Source organism: Podarcis melisellensis (genome assembly GCF_964234715.1).
Source record: "Podarcis melisellensis genome assembly, chromosome: 6".
NCBI classification, from domain to species: domain Eukaryota; kingdom Metazoa; phylum Chordata; class Lepidosauria; order Squamata; family Lacertidae; genus Podarcis; species Podarcis melisellensis.
Window position 1 is genome coordinate 88,698,614 of NC_138538.1, and position 9,870 is coordinate 88,708,483.

A 9,870-nucleotide genomic window follows, 5' to 3' on the forward strand; every position below is an offset into this window, starting at 1 on the left:
CAAATAATAACCTCCTCGCCACAGTGCTGCTACGGCAGTACTGCTACTGTACCCCCATTGCATGAGCCCTAAACAACTTACCACTTCAGGATACGGGGCGACAACACTTTGACAACATTGCAGGATTATCATACAATACTCTCTTGTCAGTCCCGCTCCCAACAATACAGGTATTAACAACACAGAGCTACTCTGAGGGCTGATGTGACCCACATTTTATTGGCCAGAGTGCTACCCCCGCCACTCACACAAAGATGGAGCTGTGGTCTGAACCACTGAGTTTCTTGGGCTTGCTGATCAGAAGGTTGGCGGTTCGAATCCCTGTGATGGGGTGAGCTCCCATTGCTCGGTCCCATCTTCTGCCAACCTAGCAGTTCAAAGCACACCAGTGCAAGTAGATAAATAGGTACTGTTGTGGTGGGAAGGTAAATGGCATTTCCATGTGCTCTGGTTTCCATCCTGCTGTCCTGTTGCACCAGAAGCGGTTTAGTCATGCTGGCCACATGACCCGGAAAGCTGTCTGTGGACAAACACCGGCTCCCTCGGCCTAAAAACGAGGTGAGCGCCACACCCCATAGTCGCCTTTGATTGGCCTTAACCGTCCAGGGGTCCTTTACCTTTTTACCTTTATGAGTATAATAATATTTTCCTGCTAGAGTAAATTGTTAAGTGCTTATTTAAACAGAAGAGGGACCATTTTGCCCCAGCATGCAAAGAAGACATGAGTTTTTATTTTAAAAAAACATGAATCTGGTTTTGTTACTGTTTTGGATATCAGACACAGCACACTCACAGCTGGTGAAAGTGGTTTAGTCCTGCTGGCCACATCACCTGGAAAGTTGTCTGTGGACAAACGCCGGCTCCCTTGGCCTGAAAGCAAGATGAGCGCCGCAGCCCCATAGTCGCCTTTGACAGGACTCAGCCGTCCAGGGGCCCTTTGCCTGTGCATGCATTACAAATTTTGTGATTCCTTGCATTGGGGAAATGGTTATTTCTTTAATATATGCAATTGTTGCTTAGCACAGACCCTTTGAATCATTTTGCAAAGTTATAAGGTAAAGGTGAAGGGACCCCTGACCATCAGGTCCAGTCATGACCGACTCTGGGGTTGCGGCGCTCATCTCGCTTTATTGGCCGAGGGAGCCGGCGTACAGCTTCCGGGTCATGTGGCCAGCATGACTAAGCCACTTCTGGTGAACCAGAGCAGCGCACGGAAACACCGTTTACCTTCCTGCCGGAGTGGTACCTATTTATCTACTTGCACTTTGATGTGCTTTCGAACTGCTAGGTTGGAAGGAGCAGGGACCGAGCGACAGGAGCTCACCCCGTCACGGGGATTCGAACCGCCAACCTTCTGATCGGCAAGCCCTAGGCTCTGTGGTTTAACTCACAGTGCCACCCGTGTCCCTACAAAGCCATAGCGCTAAACAAAAAACACAAAATAAATGAGAACCCTTCTGCATATCCTTGAGACTAAACTCTCTGCTTTAGTGGCGTTCCTTTGAGAGGAAAAGCACAGGCATGGCACTGGGCTCTCTTCCTAAGGATCTTTCCCTCTTTGGATTCATTTCCCCCATCACACATTCTCTGCACAAGCTCCTTTTGTTCGCTGCTCTGAGCCAATCTCCATGTTGTAGCAGCTGCCCAGATGTTCCCTATCAAACTCCGAGCCATGCCAGCAAACTTTGGCACACATGAAAGTACACTGAGTAATGGGCCTCCACAAATACCGGTCTCCCCTTCTGATTTCTGCAAGTATTTTAAAATGCTAATGGGTTCCACTCAGCTGCAATCTAAAGGAGGCTGTAGGGCTGGGCTGTGTGAGTGTCCAGCAAATTAACAGTTAAAAGTCTATGAGGCGCCTCGGTGCTGCGCTGCCCTGAGGGTCTCGTCTGGAGTTCTCTAACCTTGAACCGCTGTCACTCGCTTTCCTGCTAATAGCTTTCCAGCAGTGGAGCCAAAATCTGGGCATTTTTGTTTTCCAAAATGAAACTGAGCTCAGCTTGCAGAGCAAACTCCATGTTTCCCCCCCTCCGCAGAGGCTGCGGAGGATGCTATTGACATGGTCTCAGAGCTGCCTCAGTTCCTTCAACATCTTGCATGCCACCCTTTAAAGGTAAAGGGACGTCTGACCACTAGGTCCAGTCGTGGCTGACTCTGGGGTTGCGGCGCTCATGACCTTTAAAGCCGTAAACGGCCTCGGCCCAGTATACCTGAAGGAGCGTCTCCACCCCCATCGTTCAGCCTGGACACTGAGATCCAGCACCAAGGGCCTTCTGGCGGTTCCCTCATTGCGAGAAGTGAGGTTACAGGGAACCAGACAGAGGGCCTTCTCCGTAGTGGCGCCTGCCCTGTGGAACACCCTCCCTTCAGATGTGAAGGAAATAAGCAGCTATCTTCTTTTTAAAAAGGCAGCCCTGTTTAGGGAAGTTTAAATATTTAATGCTGTATTGTTTTTAACACTTGATTGGAAGCCACCCAGAGTGGCTGGGGAAACTCAGCCAGATGGGTGGGGTATAAATAATAAATTATTATTATTATTATTATTATTATTATTATTATTATTATTATTATTATTATTATTATTATTATTATATCTCGTTTTATTGGCCGAGGGAGCCCGCGTACAGCTTCCGGGTCATGTGGCCAGCATGACTAAGCCGCTTCTGGCGAACCAGAGCAGCGCACGGAAACACCATTTACCTTCCTGCTGGAGCGGTACCTATTTATCTACTTCCACTTGGACATGCTTTCAAACTGCTAGGTTGGCAGGAGCAGGGACCGAGCAACAGGAGCTCACCCCGTTGCGGGGATTCGAACCGCCGACCTTCTGATTGGCAAGTCCTAGGCTCTGTGGTTTAACCCACAGCGCCACCCACGTCCCGTATGCCACCCTTTAGAAAAGGAGAGAAATAGATGGAGCATGAAGACTATGTGCTTCTCCATTTCAGCAGGTGCTGCTACAGTTTGGTACTGGAAGCATCTTATGCATTCATGACATTACAAACGATAGCTCTGGGTGAGAGGATGCTACGATCAGATGGGTCCCCCACTGCCATGTGCAATGTCAGCATAGCATGTTTTTGGGTCCTTAGTCCATATGCTTGTTGACACTTTCTAAGAACTGTAATAGGTTTGTGAAACAAGACTTGTCCTTGCAGAAGCTATGCCGGCTCTGCTGCAGCAAGGCCTCCTTTATCTATATGCTTGGCTAGGATTTGGATTAGCCTCCCCTAGGATTACCATCTGTTTGATTTTAAACCATGGGTAGGCAAACTAAAGCCCGGCGACCAGATCCGGCCCAATCGCCTTCTCAATCTCGCCCATGGACAGTCCGGGATTCAGCGTGTTTTGACATGAGTAGAATGTGTCCTTTTATTTACAAGGCATCTCTGGGTTATTTGTGGGGCCTGCCAGGTGTTTTGACATGAGTAGAATGTGTCCTTTTATTTTAAATGCACCTCTGGATTATTTGTGGGCCATAGGAATTCATTCATCCCCCCCTATATAGTCCGCCCCCCCACAAGGTCTGAGGGACAGTGGACTGGCCCCCTGCTGAAAAAGTTTGCTGACCCCTGTTTTAAACCAACCTCTTTGGCTTTTCTACAGTTTTTCTACAGAACTATATTCCTCACATATCTATAAAGGAAAGCTGCATGTCTCTTTCTCTCCCCCTCCCCCCTCTATTCCTTGTTTTGTATTGAAATAGAAATCTGTTCTGAAGTCCGCTAAAAGCAATGCAAGCCAAAAATTTTGGAAAGGGGGGAAAAAATCACCACGCCTTGATTAAAATAAATTAAGATGCCACAAAATAATGGGAGCTGGGCTCTTTTCTTTAGTGAAGGGTGCACATAGAAGAAGATGCCTTCACCCCAGTATGGATCCCCTTTATCACATACACATCCCAACAAGACAACAACAAGAATCCGCCAACAGCATACGAATCAATCTGGCTAACCTGATTCATAAACACCCACCCACCCTACTCACACATGAAAACTGTGGGATGTGATACATAAGTAGCAGTCAAATACAACATTCCTTGTTTTCCTAGAGTGGACATGCAAGGGGATGTTTGGTCCAGCCAGTCGGAACTTCCTCTTTCCTCCTGGGCTGGGACATACTTCCTTTGTATGCGACTAGAGGTGGGCATGTTGTCTTTGTCCATGGAGTTTTCTTGGCAGGGATACTGGAGTGGCTTGCCGGTTCCTCCTCCAGGTGGATCACGTTTGGTCAAAACTCTCCACTATGACCTGTTCATCTTGGGTGCCCTGCTCGGCATAGTTCATAGCTTCTCTGAGTTCTTCAAGCCCCTTCGCCACGGCAAGGCAGTGATCCATGAAGGGGGATCTCATTTCACACGCTAGCAAGGTTATGCTTAAAATTCTACAAGGAAGGCTCAAGCAGTATGTGGACCGAGAACTCCCAGAAGTGCAAGCTGGATTTAGAAGAGGCAGAGGAACCAGAGACCAAATTGCAAACATGCACTGGATTATGGAGAAAGCTAGAGAGTTCCAGAAAGACATCTACTTCTGCTTCATTGACTATGCAAAAGCCTTTGACTGTGTCGACCACGGCAAACTATGGCAAGTTCTTAAAGAAATGGGAGTGCCAGATCACCTCATCTGCCTCCTGAGAAATCTCTATGTGGGACAAGAAGCTACAGTTAGAACTGGATATGGAACAACTGATTGGTTCAAAATTGGGAAAGGAGTACGACAAGGCTGTATTTTGTCTCCCTGCTTATTTAACTTATATGCAGAATTCATCATGCGAAAGGCTGGGCTGGATGAATCCCTAGCTGGAATTAAGATTGCCGGAAGAAATATCAACAACCTCAGATATGCAGATGACACAACCTTGATGGCAGAAAGTGAGGAGGAATTAAAGAACCTTTTAATGAGGGTGAAAGAGGAGAGCGCAAAATATGGTCTGAAGCTCAACATCAAAAAAACGAAGATCATGGCCACTGGTCCCATCACCTCCTGGCAAATAGAAGGGGAAGAAATGGAGATAGTGAGAGATTTTACTTTCTTGGGCTCAATGATCACTGCAGATGGTGACAGCAGCCACGAAATTAAAAGACGCCTGCTTCTTGGGAGAAGGGCAATGACAGGCCTAGACAGCATCTTGAGAAGTAGAGACATCACCTTGCCAACAAAGGTTCGTATAGTTAAAGCTATGGTTTTCCCAGTAGTGATGTATGGAAGTGAGAGCTGGACCATAATGAAGGCTGATCGCCGAAGAATTGATGCTTTTGAATTATGGTGCTGGAGGAGACTCTTGAAAGTCCCATGGACTGCAAGAAGATCAAACCTCTCCATACTGAAGGAAATCAACCCTGAGTGCTCACTGGAAGGACAGATTGTGAAGCTGAGGCTCCAGTACTTTGGCCACCTCATGAGAAGAGATGACTCCCTGGAGAAGACCCTGATGTTGGGAAAGATGGAGGGCACAAGGAGAAGGGGATGGCAGAGGACGAGATGGTTGGATAGTGTTTTCGAGGTTACCAGCATGAGTTTGACCAAACTGCGGGAGGCAGTGGAGGACAGAGGTGCCTGGCGTTCTCTGGTCCATGGGGTCACGAAGAGTCGGACACGACTAAACGACTAAGCAACAACAAGAGGTGGGCATGACCTTATCTGTGCAGGTAACAGAAGCACAAGGTACACAGCAGTCTCTCTCTCTCTCTTTGACCTCCTCCATTATAGGTGCAACAGCTTTTTAGCTAGAGATGCTCTATTGGCTTTCAGCCAATAGAGGACACTGGGATTATTCCCATATGGGATAATACCACATGTATATACTTTGTAACTAAGCCTGGCTTCAGGGATCCAACTGTGAACTGATGATGTTGTGAGTAAACTTCTTTTATTAACTTTAAATAAGATTGTTGTTTGTTTATTCTTTTGAGAGGGATAAAAAGGGGACTTACCAGGAACATACAATACAATAATCAGTTGTATGATAGTGAGCCATTCTTAAGGAAATCAGCCCTGAGTGGACAGATCCTGAAGCTGAAGCTCCAATACCTTGGCCACCTCATGAGACTCCCTGGAAAAGACCCTGATGTTGGGAAAGATTGAGGGCACAAGAAGTGGACGACAGAGGACAAGACGGTTGGACAGTGTTCTCGAAGCTACCAGCATGAGTTTGACCAAACTGTGGGAGGCAGTGGAAGACAGGAGTGCTTGGTGTGCTCTGGTCCATGGGGTCATGAAGAGTTGGACACGACTAAACGACTAAACAATAACAACAGTGATAGTGAGAGGCTTAAACAAGCCTGCAAACAGCTAGCCGCTGTGTGTTAAAAGGGGAATGCACTCTGCTAAGTAAAGGGACTTGATAAGGCAAGTTAGGAAGGATATTAATAAATAATATATCTTCTCCTGCTTCCCTGAACATTCCCACAAAAACAAAGTTCACCACAGCCAATCACAAACAAACAACCGCACCTGAGGCCAACCCCAACCTCTCTCACCACCAAAGGAACACAAGCAAGTAATAATAATAATAATAATAATAATAATAATAATAATAAATTTTATTTATATCCCGCCCTCCCCAGCCGAAGCTGGGCTCAGGGCAGCTAACAATCAAAATAATCCGACATTCTAAAAGCATTCATTATAAAAATTAAGTAAATCAAATTAAAATCAAATTAATGGCAACCATCAAGCAAATTCTGTGTAGATTGCCGATTGCCAGAGGAGGGGGGTCAGGCTGCGCCCTGACCAAAGGCCTGGTGGAACAGCTCTGTCTTGCAGGCCCTGCGGAAAGATGTCAGGTCCCGCAGGGCCCTAGTCTCTTGTGACAGAGCGTTCCACCAGATTGGAGCCGCGGCCGAGAAGGCCCTGGCTCTGGTTGAGGCCAGCCTAACCTCTCTGTGGCCTGGGATCTTTAGGATGTTTTTATTTGTAGTAAACAGAACCCACACAAGCGACGCTGACACAAAAGCCCACACATACATTAAGCAGAATAGAAGCATTGCCACCCGACCCCACTCCCACTCACCATGCCCCCCTCCACCTCTTCCCCCCTTTTCTTCCTAATACAGTGGGCCCTCTGGATATGAATGGAATTCATTCTGGGGTCCGTATGCACCTCAAAAATTCCATAAGCAGAGGTGCTGCTTCTGCCCATGCGCACGGCGCAATAGAGTGTTTCTTTTTTCTTTTTAATGAATATTTATTAACATTTCAAAAATAATACATTATAAAAGACAAAAATAAAAGATAACAAAAATACAAAATAAAAACAATTAAAAACACATAAATTTTCCATTTACTTATTTTCTTTTAACTTATTTCCCAGACCTCCTCTCGCCTCCCCTTTTTGTATTCCAATTCAAATTTTTAGTTCAGCAAATCCTCACCATTAGTTATTACTTATTTTTAAAACCCTGATTTTCATAAGCTCTTAAAGGATTACAGCTGGAAACCACTTAATTTCTGTCCAACATCATTCTAACATTCATTAATTTTACAATATTTCTGTAAATAGTCCTTAAATTTCTTCCAATCCTCTACCGCCGATTCTTTTCCCTGGTCTCGGATTCTGCCGGTCATTTCTGCCAGTCCCATATAGTCTATCACCTTCATCTGCCATTCTTCCAGAGTGGGTAGATCTTGTGTCTACAATAGAGCGTTTCTTCACATGCGTGTGCGGTGAAACCCAAAAGATTACACTTCTGGGTTTGCCACGTTCGTGACCCGAAAGTTACGTCTCCAGAAGTTAACATAACCCAAGCGTCCACTGTGTAACACTAATGTCTCAACAAATGAAACTGATCTGTAGAAAATGTAACTTGAAATAAGAGACATCGCACAAACTTTTGTAAACTAAGAAATCTTTAATAAAAATATGTTGTTGTTTTTTTAAAAAAAGGCTAAAAGTTAAAAGACTGCAGCTCTAAAACGTAAGCTGCCTTCTTCACGCTGCTCAGCTATTGGATAGTAGTATAACTTGGATATTTCCGTAAAGCAAGACATATATCAGTCTTCAACGTTCCGTGAGCGGTTGGTTCCCACTCTGAACCCAAAACAATGCCTTCAAAGCTATTCCAGATGGAAAGATCAAATGAGTGCAGGGCACACGATGACATATTGGTGGGTAGACTTGGGCTTGCTACATGATGTTGGGTAGTCTTATTGGCTAATAACATCAGTGTCTTCCCACAATTACACAGTGCATATCCTAGGCGGAGCCCTCACTGAGCGAGTAAATTTTCAACAGGTGGGGACACACAGGGATGAATGTTCTTCCAGACAATGAAGTTGCTTGAAGATCAAAAAACAGGCATGCTGAGAAGGCCAGGAATTCTTATGTATGAAATACTACTCATACTTTTGAATTATGGTGCTGGAGGAGACTCTTGAGAGTCCCATGGACTGCAAGAAGAACAAACCTCTCCATTCTGAAGGAAATCAGCCCTGAGTGCTCACTGGAAGGACAGATCGTGAAGCTGAGGCTCCAATACTTTGGCCATCTCATGAGAAGAGAAGACTCCCTGGAAAAGACCCTGATGTTGGGAAAGATGAAGGGGACAAGGAGAAGGGGACGCCAGAGGACGAGATGGTTGGACAGTGTTCTCAAAGCTACCAGCATGAGTCTGACCAAACTGCGGGAGGCAGTGGAAGACAGGAGTGCCTGGCGTGCTCAGGTCCATGGGGTCATGAAGAGTCGGACACAACTAAATGCCTAAACAACAACAACAACAACTATTCATACATGCATGTACTCACCTGTAGTTTAAAGTGGTACAAGTCAAGTCAGACAGGTCTACTTCTGTGTTCTTAACATCTTCCAGAGTCTGATGATTGCATAAGTGGGGGCGGGGGGAGGGAAAAGATAAAAATGTCAAAAGGTTGTAAAGGATTTTATTTCTTAAAAGCCAAACACATTTCAGCCTATGTACATTTTAGGCCTTCCTCATGGGCTATAAAAAGGAGAGAAAGGTTTGCGTGTTCACTCGAACATTAAATTCAACTTGATCTTTGCTGCTTCCGTGTCTCAGATTTCGCACAAGGAGCTTCCGACTTTCCCTTTAGCCGTGGCGCATTTGGAGAAAGCCTCACATTGTCGCATGACTGATGGGTTGAACATTGACTCTCGGTAAGCACAAATATGGCCAATTGGCTTGAATGAAAAAATTGACGTGTCGAGATACATGCAGCCAAAGGGAAATCAAATCCATTTAAATTCTACAACACTTGGCAGCCGTTTCTTGACTTTATGTGACAAGAGGACTGTACTCACAGAACTCAATATGTTGCTATTACATAAATTGAAAACCAATTATATATATATATATATATATATATATATATATATATATATATATGCTTTCGTAGATTTTCACGGGTACAGGAATGCAGGTTTTGGTGTCCTCGGGTGTCTTCCCGTGTAAAAGTTGGGGTGTCTAGGCGACGTTTCGACGAGGTCTCACTCGTCATCTTCAGGCTGGTGCTTTCGGCTTCTTGTTACTGGAACAGAGCAGGATCTCAGTGTTTGAGTTCCTATAAATACTGTTGAGGGGGTGTGGTGTATAGCCTCCAATGTTCTGGGCAGAGAGGAAGTTCCCAGGCTAGTGTGCCTTTTCTTCTTTTGTTCCTTAATTACTTGAGGGATATCTTGAGTGATTTCTTGAGTGATATCCTGAGTACCACTTAGGTGGGTCATTAGGTGTGGATTAGTTGCTAAAGTCTTTGTGTCTTGACCTCTTGAACTTTGTGAAGAGTTTTTCTGAGAAGATGGCTGTACTGCACTTAGTTGTGCTCTGGCTTGGCTTCGTGTATAGGGGCGAGCTGTGGTTTTGTGGCCTGTGTCAGCCAGATCTGTGTAGGGATTGCAGGGGGGTGCAGCATCCGG